The 12,890-nt window shown below is 46.2% G+C and overlaps 1 long non-coding RNA gene across 1 annotated transcript; it reads left to right on the top strand.

The window, feature by feature from the left end:
• Positions 1–12,155: 12,155 nt before the first annotated feature.
• On the top strand, positions 12,156–12,634 carry LOC143963204 (uncharacterized). Its single transcript, XR_013270909.1, has 2 exons — positions 12,156–12,325; positions 12,408–12,634. It is a non-coding gene; the product is annotated as an uncharacterized LOC143963204 (long non-coding RNA).
• Positions 12,635–12,890: the final 256 nt, after the last annotated feature.

The raw sequence follows: 12,890 nt of genomic DNA, 5'->3' as shown, positions 1-12,890 counted from the left end.
AATATGACACCCTTCTTCCTAAAGGGGCACTCCACCCACCTCTTTATAGCAGCCCCACCATCCAGACGACTCTTATCAGGCATCCTAGCCCTCTTTGTGGGAACAGGGGGCTACCTCCTCATAGCAGCCCCACCATCCAGACCGCACTCTCCCTGCAGAACTTTTCCCCTTTGATCAGCCCATCTCTGCAGCCAGGGACAGTTCCTTTTGAAGTTCTTTTGGTGTACTGCAGTGGCGGCCCGTCCATAGGGGGCGCATGGGCGTCTGACACAGTGCACTATGGGAAACACGATGTCTATGCAATCATGAGATTGCAGATGAGACGCTTCATTTGCAGGGTTTTGATCTGCCTTGTGGCACAATGCATTGTGCTGGAATACTTTTGCCCTGTAGTATTACTACGGGCGCTTTGTTTTTGATTGGCACTGCCCTAGGACATGGGCGGTGCTTTTGCTCCGAGTTATGACGTCACTTCCAAATTCCCCATGCCAGTGATAAACTGGAAGTGCGTCAGCAGCTCCGTGGAATGCACGGCCCAAGAGGAGCAATTTCAGAATCGGAAATGGTAAGCACTGCGTCTGCAGTATATCCACCTCGACCCTTACACAATTCAAAATACATCATTCTTCATGTATTATTACCAGACCAGCATTTCCTTGCTTTGTAATTTAATGCACTAATGATGGGGCACAGTGGCTGCATATGATGGGGCACAGTAGCTGAATATCATGGGCACAGTGGTTGCAAAACATGGGGCACAGTGGCTGCATATAACGGGCACAGTGGCTGAAAATGCATTGTGCCGGAATACTTTTTCCCTTTGATCGGCCCATCTCTGCAGCCAGGGACAGTTCCTTTTGAAGTTATTTTGGTGTACTGCAGTGGTGGCCCGTCCATAGGGGGCGCATGGGCGCCTGACACAGTGCACTATGGGAAGCACGATGTCTATGCAATCATGAGATTGCAGACAAGACACTTCATTTGCAGGGTTTTGACCTGCCCTGTGGCACAATGCATTGTGCCGGAATACTTTTGCCCTGTAGTATTACTACGTGTGCTTTGTTTTTGATTGGAACCTCCCTTGGACATGGGGCGGTGCTTTCCCTCCAAGTTACTATGTCACTTCCGGTTTCCCTATGCCAGTGATAAACCTGAAGTGGCATCAGCAGCTCCATGGATCGCACGGCCCAAGCGGAGCTATTTCAGAATCGGAATTGGTAAGCACCGCGTCTGCAGTATATCCACCTCGACTCTCACACAATTCAAAATACCGTATATACTCGAGTATAGGCCGACCCGAATATAAGCGGAGGCCCCCAATTTACCCCCAAAAAACTGGAAAACGTATTGACTCGTGTATAAGCCGAGGGTGAGACATGGCTGTCCATCCCTGTGTGTCCGTCCATCCCTGTGTGTGTGTCCGTCCATCCATCCCTGTGTGTGTGTCCATCCATCCATCCATCCCTGTGTGTGTGTCCGTCCATCCATCCCTGTGTGTGTATCCATCCATCCATCCATCCCTGTGTGTGTGTGTGTGTGTGTGTGTGTGTGTATCCATCCATCCATCCATCCATCCCTGTGTGTGTGTGTGTGTGTGTGTATCCATCCATCCATCCATCCATCCCTGTGTGTGTGTGTGTGTGTGTGTGTGTGTGTGTGTGTGTGTGTGTGTGTCCATCCATCCATCCATCCATCCCTGTGTGTGTGTCCGTGCAGCCTTGTGTGTGTGTCCAGCCTACCTGTGTCCCGAGCCTCCGTCCCGAGCCTCCTCCGTCCCGAGCCTCCTCCGTCCCGTGCCTCCTCCGTCCCGTGCCTCCTCCGTCCCGTGCCTCCTCCGTCCCGTGTCGTGCCGATGGATCGCCGCTCCAGGATCGCCGCTCTTCTCGGCGGCCATTCTACAATTCAAAAGCCGCGCCTCCGCCTCCGCCTGTGATAGGCGGAACACTCAATTTCCCAGCAGCCTGTGTTCCGCCTATCACGGACATCGTCTCATCCTCGTCCGTAGTACGAGGATGAGCGGATGTCCGTGATAGGCGGAACACTGACTGCTGGGAAATTCAGTGTTCCGCCTATCACAGGCGGAGGCGGAGAAGGAGGCGCGGCTTTTGAATTTTAATGTCCGCCGTCTGTCTGCTCGATACGCTGATCGAGCAGTCAGACAGCGGTGATTCGAGTATAAGCCGAGGGGGCACTTTCAGCCTCAAAAAAGAGGCTGAAAATCTCGGCTTATACTCGAGTATATACGGTACATCATTCTTCATGTATTATTACCAGACCAGTATTTCCTTGCTTTGTAATTTAATGCACTAATGATGGGGCACAGTGGCTGCATATGATGGGGCACAGTAGCTGAACATCATGGGTACAGTGGCTGCAAAACATGGGGCACAGTAGCTGCATATAATGGGCACAGTGACTGCAAATCATGGGGCACATTGGCTGCATATGATGAGCACAGTGGCTGAACACGATGGGCACAGTGGCTGCATATCATGGGCACAGTGGCTGAATATGATGGGCACAGTGGCTGCATATCATGGGGCACAGTGGCTGCATATAATGGGCACAGTGGCGGAATATCATGGGGCAGTGTCGCCAACCTAACAAATTGAAATTTACTGACATGACACACAGAATTTACTGGCACAACCAAGTTATTACTGGCATTTCCAAAAGTTACAAAATTACAGTTTGTCACTATTTAGGCAAAAAACATATTTCTTCTTTTATTTTCAATATAGTAAGTAAGTAAGTAAGTAGCTCAGGGAAAGGACTCAGGAGAGCAAGAAATTGAAATGGGCGGCACACACATGAAATTGACTCTCATGGTGATACTGACAGCAGTGTGCAGCAGTACAGATCACCGACACAACACGTCCCCTCCTGAGTCAAAGTGACAGTTTCTCTCCAAGCCAGGCGGTCCCTCCAGCCCAAACAGCACTGATGGTCCCGCTCCTGGCCTGCCTTGCTCCCATCCAGCAGACCCACACACAAGGCTCTACCCGCCCTGCTTGGCTCCCTTGCACCATAACATCACAGGATATGCTCAGGCCCCGCCTCCACCTGAGCCGCCCGAACACACTGTAGCAGGCACTCATATGGTCTTGGCTGGCTCTGGGCTGAGCGTCACAGCCATATTCTTTACTAGCAACCTTTTCTTTTTACTGGCATTTACTGGCAGGAGAAAATTGCCTGTTTTTTACTGGCTGCAAGTAAAAATACTGACGGTTGGCAACACTGTCATGGGGCACAGTGGCTGCATATGATGGGCACAGTGACTGCATATGATGGGGCACAGTGGCTGCATATGATGGGGCACAGTGGCTGCATATTGTTATATTCTCTGAGTTGTGAGAGACACAAGACTCTGGTCTGGAACAGCTGATGTTTATTTCAGTACTCACTGTAAACTCCAACATGTATCTCAGGACAGATATATCTTAGTGTGCTTCCTTACATATGCTCTAAGCTGGCTACTATGCCCCTTGACCCTTGTCATTACTACTGGGTGGAGCTAGCCTTAAAGTGACAGCACATGTGGAACCCTTCAGGTATAACACCTTACATCCATCCCTAAAAAAACAAAAACATAACAAAACAAGAACAGGCACAAAATAGTAACTAATAACTGTCCTATAACACATATCATTGGGCACAGTGGCTGCATATCATGGGGCACAGTGGCTGCATATAATGGGCACAGTGGCTGCATATAATGGGCACAGTGGCTTGATGGGGTACAGTGGCTGCATATGAGGGGCACAGTGGCTGCATATGATGGGGTACAGTGGCTACATTTAATGGGCACAGTGGCTGCATTTTATGTTTTTATTTTCAGTATTTTTCCGAAATTTTTTTTTCAGAATGTTTGTTTGCACCCCCCAAAAATTTTGAGCATTAGCCACCACTGGTGTACTGTCTTCTTAAAGGGGTTGTAAACCCTCATGTTTTTTCACCTTAATGCATCCTGTGCATTAAATCATAATGGCAACAGAAACTACCCAAATGACCCTGATCAAAAGTTTACATACTTGTCAGGGAATAGGCTGTGGAAGTACTGGTAATCTCACAAGTAGAAGAAATGGGCGCCATAGGCGTATCGTGTGACAGATGGTTCCCCCTGCTGGCCTATAAGGCTGCCTCTGTCTGCCCAAGTTTCTGGATTGTCTTTAGCTGTTCCTGTAACCTGATCTGCTTCCTGTTGTGACCCAGATTACCCTGTGACCTGCTCTGATCTTCTCCTACCTCTGGCTTGTCTTAAGAATCTTGCTTCTGCTTTACCTGTCTGACCACCTGTGAATGACCTTGCTTGATCACCTGTATGTGACCCCGGCCTGCCTGAAGCACTTTACTATCTCTCATGTACCATACTTAACCCCGGCTTGCCGTACAGATCCAACTTGCAGCAGCTGCAGCCTGATCCACCGTGATAGATCCTCTGGCAGGCTTTTACCAAGCTTCTTGGATTCCCAAGCCCACTGCACTAAGCATAGTTCTCTAAAGACTTACTCCTGCACCAGTCTCAAATGGCTTTCAGGAATCTTAGCCACAAGGGGAGCCTCTCTCAGCATCTTGGCCTCAGATAAGGTACGTGACATTATATCCAGCCATGTCAGAGGCCGACAGAGTTGGTTCCCCACTTGAAGCCTTATGCCCGCAGGTCACAGCCCTCACTCAGGCAGTACAGCGGCTTCAAGAGGGCTACTTCCAATTAGAAAGACATTGGCAGCACTTGACTGTATCCCCTGTTCCCGCAGACCCTGGCCCATCATCTGCCAGTGGGGCCCCATCCTCTTTGTCACAGGAACGGGTCAACTCTAATTCCACAGTAATAATACCTCCTCTAGAACTGAGAATCCCCATGCCCGAATGATTTCAGGGTGATCGAAAGAAGTTCAGAGCCTTTAAAAACACCTGCCAGCTGTACCTAGCCCTCCAACCCAGAACTTTTTCTACAGAAACTATAAAGGTGGGATCCATAATTTCCTTGTTGTCCGAAGAACTCCAAGCTTGGGCCCACAACTTACTCATGCAAAAGGACCCTGTACTAAATTCTGTGGATACTTTCATTGAGTTAATGGCACAACTCTATGACGACCCACAAAGCATGGCTACTGCTGAGACCATTCTGCATACTCTGTCCCAGGGAAAACGCCCGATTGAGGACTACACTGTGGATTTTTGAAAATGGTCTGCTGACACCAAGTGGAACGATGCGGCCCTTAAATATCAATATCGCCAGGCTTTCCCAGAGACACTTAAAGATGAACTAGCTCGAGTTGAGACTCCTGCTACCTTAAGACTCCTGCTAACTTGCCACTAAACTTGACAGACGACTGCAGTAGCGGCTGTCTGAATGCTTTTAGACCTCCCGACCTACCTCGGTGTTACCCAAGATTCCTCCAGTTCACTCCACTTCACCTGGTCCTTCCTTCACTGCTGGTTCTGAGGGTGAACCCATGCAACTTGGTCTGGTCCAATCCCCATTGACTTCTGAAGAAAGACAACACCGCCGTCAGGAGAACCTTTGCTTATACAGTGGAGGGGCCGGCCACTTCCTACAGAGTTGTCCTGTTAGACCCAGTAAGTCAAGTCAACTACATCCAGTGAACTTTCAAGTTGCTGGTCCTTCCATCTCTCATCTTTTCCTCCCTGTCTCCCTACAGGTGGCAGAAGAGGAAATCCAGTTCCAGGCCATCATTGACTTTGGGGCTTGCTGCTGCTTCCTGGACTCTACCCTGCAAAGAGACTGTATTCCACTTTATGACAAAAAACAGAGCCTTGAAATACATATGGCTGATGGTTCTTTACCCTGCTCTGGACCTGTTACCCAAGAAACCAGGCCCATCCTTACTATTATGGACTCAGGCCACCAAGAATACGTCTGTTTTGACATCATCTGCTCACCCATGTTCCCTACTATTTTAGCACTCTTGTGGCTTCAAGCCCATAATCCACAAATAAACTGGGTCAAGAAAGAAGTATCTTTTCCTCCAGCCTACTGCTTAAAGCATTTTTTCCCAATGACCATAGACTGACCAACTAGCCTGACTACTCAAACCACGTCTTATTTACACCAGCATGTCCCTCCAGGGTACTAAGAATTCATGGACATTGCTGACAAGAAAATAGCCGACAAACTCCCACCTCATTGGCCTTATTATTGTCCCATCAAATTATTACCAGGAACTGAAATCCCTTTTAGCCGATTTTTCCCCCTATCAGAAATTGAATTGGAGGACTTGCGGAATTATATCAACGAGAACCTTGAAAAAGGTTCATCCGCCCTTCTTCATCCCCAGCTGGAGCCGCATATTCTTTGTAGAGAAGAAGGATGGCACCCTAAGACCCTTTGTGGACTATAGAGATCTCAACAAGATCACTATTAAAATTGTTATCCACTTCCCCTCATCCCTGAATTGTTTCAAAGGTTCTGAACTGCCTGTATCTTTACTAAACTGGATCTATGGAGGGCCTACAATCTTGTTCAGATCCGGGAAGCAGATGAGTAGAAGATGACTTTCAGATCACGGTTTGACCATTTTGAGTACCTTGTCATGCCATTTGGACTCTGCAATGCCCCAGCCACCTTTCATTATTTTCCGTGAATTTCTTAATAATTTTGTAATAGTTTATCTTGATGAAATCCTCATCTATTCTGCCACATTAGAGCTTCATCAAACCCATTTAAAGAATGTACTCGCAACTCTCAGAATACATGGACTTTATGTAAAAGCAGAAAATGCGAAAAATTTGTTGTTCAGCTCCTAGGATTTGTTATCACCACTGAGGGAATTGCAATGGATCCACAAAAGGTGAAGGCAATTCTAGAATGGCCAGCCCCTTCAGACAAGAAAGGAGTCCAGCGATTCATAGGCCTCGCCAAATTTTATCGGTGGTTCCTAAGGGGGTTTTCCGCAATCATTGCACCCATTACTCAGTTGACCCACCAGCAAGCCCAGTTCCAGTGGTCCCAAGAAGCCCAAGTAGCTTTCAACAAGCTGAAGAGTTTGTTCATCTCTGCCCTAGTACTGCAGCACCCCGATCCAACCCTACCTTATGTGCTGGAAGTGGACACCTCAGAGATAGCCACAGGAGCAATCTTGTCTCAGCGTCAAGGGCCTAAAGCTTTCCTCCATCTTGTAGCTTTTGTTTCACAAGAAATGACCCCACCAGAAAAGCACTATGACGTGGACGATCGAGAATTACTAGCCATCAAATTTGCCCTGAAAAGGAGGTACTTGCTGGACGAGGCTGTCCATCCCATTATGATCTTCACAGATCACAAGAATTTAGAAAACCTCTGAACAGCAAAACGTCTAAAGCCACGGCAAGCTTGATGGGCATTGTTATTTTCCAGGTTCAATTTTCATATTTCCTATCGACCAGGTTCTAAGAACGGAAAAGCTGATGCCCTATTGTCGGATGTTTCCAGATGTTTCTGAAACAGCAGAACCAGATACCATCTTATCTGCCCAAAATGTTCCTCTTATTCAACCCGATCTAAGGACAGCAATTAAGCAAGCTTACAGTCAGTGCACTGAACCTGATGTCTCTTCTCTGACTAAACAAGAAGACTTACTTTGGTTTCAGGATAAGATCTTCGTCCCGCAACTAGTGAGACTTAATGTCCTAAGGTCCTAGAGACATTCCATGACCATAAACTAGCAGGACACTTTGGGGTACAGAAGACCTCTGAGCTGATACAGCCTTCTGGTGGCCAGGATGGAGACAAGATTGTAAGAACTATGTCAGCTCCTGTATGGTGTGCTAACGTAATAAGGGGTCCAAAGCCAAGTCATGGGGTCTGTTGAGGCCACTACCCATTCCAGAACAGCCCTGGAGAAACATCTCAATGGACTTCATCATAGACTTGCCCCCTTCAGAAGGATTCACCTTTATTCTGGTATTGGTTGACTGACTTTCAAAGATGGCACATTTCGTGCCTGTGGGTGGCACACCTTCTGCTGTTAAAGCGCTTCTGCACTCATAATAATACATTTGCCCATTCTGTTGCCTCTAGACCGTACGTTTGATAATGCCACATGTTTTTTTTTTTTATTAATCTACCTTTTGTAATTCGTAGTTTTTTATTTTCCTTCCCTGCGGCGATGGGCGGTCTCTTGCGGGGATCAGCATCATTTCCTGCTGTAATAGCCGAAATCACGCGAGATTTCGGGTGTATTAGCCGAAATCTCGCGAGATTCCGGGTGCATTAGCCGCAATGTCTCCTGGGATTACTTGGACGAGATCCCAGGATTCAGCAGGAAATGATGCTGATCCCCGCAAGAGACCGCCCATCGCCGCAGGGGAGGAAAATAAAAAACTACGAATTACAAAAGGTAGATTAATAAAAAAAAAAAAACATGTGGCATTATCAAATGTACGGTCTAGAGGCAACAGAATGGGCAAATGTATTATTATGAGTGCAGAAACGCTTTAATACAGCACACACTTTCATTAAAGAAATTGTCAGGCTATACGGAATACCGGACAACAACGTATCTGAATTCACTTCCAGTTTCTGGAGGGCCCTCTGCAAATCTTTAGCATTTGAAGTATGCCTTTTATCAGCTTGCCACCCATAAAGAAAATGGCCAGACCGAAAGGACTAATCGGACCTTAGACCAATACTTGCAATATTTTTATACCTGCTCTCACGATGACTGGGCTTCTCTTCTACAACAACTCCCTGCATGCCACCACTAATCAAATTCCTTTTTGGGCCAATTATGGCTTTTACCCTTAATTTTTGCCCAATTCCATACCCGGAGCATCAGTACCCGCAGTCCAGGATCAGATACATTCCATCCAGACCAATTACCAGGGACTCTAGGCGGCCATGCAAGAGGCTCAGGTTAATTATAAGAAATATGATAAAGGAAGAAGAGAAAACCCTGCTTTCAAGATTGGTGACAAAGTTTGGCTGTCGGCCATAAATCTCAAACTCTCCTGTCCATAGTGGAAACTTGGACCCAAGTTCATTGGTCCCTTCAGAATCAAAAAGATGATAAACCCAGTGGCCTTTGAATTGGCACTGCCTAGCTCTTATAAAATTCATCCAGTTTTCCATGCTTCACTATTAAAAGCAACTGTTCCGAGTCCTTTTCACGAAAGAGAGGAATTGCCAGCACCTCCAGTCCTGGTACAAGGCGAACCTGAATTCGAAGTGGAGGCCATTTTGGATTGCAGAAAAAGAGGAAGACAAGTGTGGTACCTCATCAAGTGGAAGGGGTACCTTCCAGAGGATAATTCCAGGGAGCCCTCAAGCAATATACATGCTCCACAACTAATACAAGCCTTCCACAGCAGACACTCCGAGAGAATGGCTAGATTGGGCATCCGGAGGCTACCCCTTGGGGGGGGGGGGACACAGTCAGGGGATAGGCCGTGGAAGTACTGGCATTCTTACCAGTAGAAGAAATGGGCGCCATAGGCGCATTATGTGACAGATGGTTCCCCCTTCTGGCCTATATAAGGCTGCCTCTGTCTGACCCAAGTTGCTGGATTGTCTTCAGTTGTTCCAGAAACCTGATCTGCTTCCTGTTGTTCCTGTTGTGACCTGGATTACCCTGTGACATGCTCTGATCTTCTCCTACCTCTGACCCTGGCTTGTCTTAAGGATCTCGATTCTGCTTTACCTGCTTACCACCTGTGAATGACCTTGGCATGTCTTAAGGACTTTGCTTCTGCTTTTAAACCTTTTTGATCACCTGTGTATGACCCCGACCTGCCTGAAGGACTTTGCTATCTCTCATGTACCATACTTAACCCTGGATTGCCATACAGATCCCACTTGCAGCAGCTGCAGCCTGATCCACTGTGCTAGATCCTCTGCCAGGCCTTTACCAAGCTTCTTGGTTTCTCAAGCCTACTGCACTCTGCACAGTTCTCAAAAGACTTACTCCTGCACCAGTCTCAAGTGGCTTTCAGGAATCACCTGTTCCAGTCTTCTTCACCCTGCTGGAAACCCGTGCTTCTATGAGCATTTTACATTCTGTTCCACCTACAGCATGTATACTGCACTCAGCCGCAAGGGGAGCCTCTCTCAGCATCTTTCCTCGGATAAGGTATGTGACAAGACTCCAGTTATTCACACCATGTATTGCTGTATTGCTCCCTTTAACATCAATGACAGCTTGAAGTCTTCTGTGGTATTTGTGGATGATGCTCTTTATCTTCTCAGATGTTAAAGCTACCCATTCCTCTTGGCAAAAAGCCTCCAGTTCCTGTAGGTACTTGGGCTGTCTTGTATGACCTGCACATCTGAGAACTCCCCAGAGTGGCTCAATGATATTGAGGTCAGGAGACTGAGATGGCCACTCCAGAACCTTCACTTTATTCTGCTGCAGTCAATGACAGGTCGTCTTGGCCTTGTGTTTTGGTTTATTGTCATGTTGGAATGCAAATGCTCCTCCAGTATTTTTTGATAACATACTGCATTCATCTTGCCATCAATTTTGACCAAATTTCCTGTGCCTTTGGAGCTCGCACATCCCCAAAACATCAGTGAACCAGCTCCGTATTTCACAGTAGGAATGGTGTACCATTCATCATATGCCTTGTTGACTCCTCTCCAAATGAAGTGTTTATGGTTGTGGCCAAAAAGCTAAATTTTAGTCTCATCACTCCAAATGATTTTGTGCCAGAAGGTTTGAGGCTTGTCTCTGTGCTGTTTGCTGTATTGTAAGTCAGATACTTTATGGCATTTGCATAGTAATTGCTTTCTTCTGGTGACTCGACCATGCAGCCCACCTTTCTTCAAGTGCCTCCTTATTGTGCATCTTGAAACAGCTACACCACATGTTTTCAGAGAGTCCTGTATTTCACCTGAAGTTATTTGTGGGTTTTTCTTTGCATCCTGAACAATTTTCCTGGCAGTTGTGGCTGAAATTTTAGTTGGTCTACCTGACCGTGGTTTGGTTTCAACAGAACCCCTAATTTTTCACTTCTTAATTAGAGTTTGAACACTAAAAAATGGTGCGACCTGACACAACCTATTAGTAGCAGCAAGCAAGCCTCCATCCCGGATATGTGTTCAACATTCAAAAAAGGGCAAATGGGACTTTAAATGAGGCGTGTTGCTGAGTAAAAAATATATTTATTTGTTGGGTATAAAACCATATCACAAAAAGTGTCGAACTCATATAGGACACAGTTAATTATAGTACATTTCTTTGAATACATTTGTTTAGATATACAGTCATTTTGCAAGGTACAATATAACATCAGTAGCAATGCAGATGTGTAGATATACTCATCCATTCATAAAATCAATAAACATTAGCCATTGCTTATAATAAGTCGAAATAATCTGGGCATCAGTTGGATATATACTCGACGCACGTTTCATGGCTCTTACCAATCATCAGGAGTACAGATGCTCTGAAATTAGATCAAAAATGTCTATAAATATGGGATAACCTTTAAACGGAGAACAATCTCTCTAGAAAAGGGGGGGCTATACCTTACTGTCCGGCCCATAGGTGACACCAAGCATCTGTCCAGGAGATACAGAGGACAGGGATATCGATCTCCCCCGGGGCTGAGGTGAGGAATCGCACCCAAAACGAGGATAGCAGCTGTGTAAAGCCCAGGGGACCATGATAGTGTAGAATGTGTGCTTACCAGGGCATGCTATTCTGCAGAAATATAGAGATAAAGCCTATTGAAATTATTTTACTATTGATGGAACAGATCCATACTTGTAGGTAAATTAAATAAATGGTGTGCAATTAATGCAATCATTTTAAATGCAATAGTCTCAGTTACCTGGTGTATAATTCTATGGCTGCAGATATGCATGGAATCCTGCTTGTGTGGCTGAATCAAGGTGAAATGGTCAGCTGGTTACCACAGACAGCCTAAATCCCCAGCAAAGGGCGGGTCCCCACCAGCGTCATGAAGCTCCAATTGGTGGAGAAAGAAGGAAAAGAGCTCCAAGCTCAGGTGTGTAATCCTACCTGAGCAGAGCAAACAATCATGACACCGATGCACAGGAGGCAGGCCCCCAACCCCAGTCACTAAGAGAGACAATGGGGGGAGGGGGCGAGACTGCTATGCATCGCAGCCCCGGGGTCAAAGGAACATCCTAACAGCCCCCAACTCTCCAACCGCAGACAGGTTCACCCATGGTCTATATTTCTGCAGAATAGCATGCCCTGGTAAGCACACATTCTACACTATCATGGTCACCTGGGCTTTACACAGCTGCTATCCTCGTTTTGGGTGCGATTCCTCACCTCAGCCCCGGGGGAGATCGATATCCCTGTCCTCTGTATCTCCTGGACAGATGCTTGGTGTCACCTATGGGCCGGACAGTAAGGTATAGCCCCCCCTTTTCTAGAGAGATTGTTCTCCGTTTAAAGGTTATCCCATATTTATAGACATTTTTGATCTAATTTCAGAGCATCTGTACTCCTGATGATTGGTAAGAGCCATGAAACGTGCGTCGAGTATATATCCAACTGATGCCCAGATTATTTCGACTTATTATAAGCAATGGCTAATGTTTATTGGTTTTATGAATGGATGAGTATATCTACACATCTGCATTGCTACTGATGTTGTATTGTACCTTGCAAAATGACTGTATATCTAAACAAATGTATTCAAAGAAATGTACTATAATTAACTGTGTCCTATATGAGTTCGACACTTTTTGTGATATGGTTTTATACCCAACAAATAAATATATTTTTTACTCAGCAACACGCCTCATTTAAAGTCCCATTTGCCCTTTTTTGAATGTAGAGTTTGAACACTGCTGATTGGCATTCTCAATTCCTTGGATATCTTTTTATATCCCTTTGCTGTTTTATACAGTTCAACTACCTTTTCCCACAGATCTTTTGACAATTATTTTGCTTTCCCCACTGATTCAGAATCCA

This window comes from Lithobates pipiens, unplaced genomic scaffold, assembly GCF_037356315.1.
Source record: "Lithobates pipiens isolate NorthernLeopardFrog02 unplaced genomic scaffold, aLitPip1_a1.2 Scaffold_8, whole genome shotgun sequence".
In the NCBI taxonomy this organism is placed as follows: Eukaryota; Metazoa; Chordata; class Amphibia; order Anura; family Ranidae; genus Lithobates; species Lithobates pipiens.
Note: the sequence above shows the minus strand (reverse complement) of the source record. Positions and strands in the feature narration are given on the sequence as shown.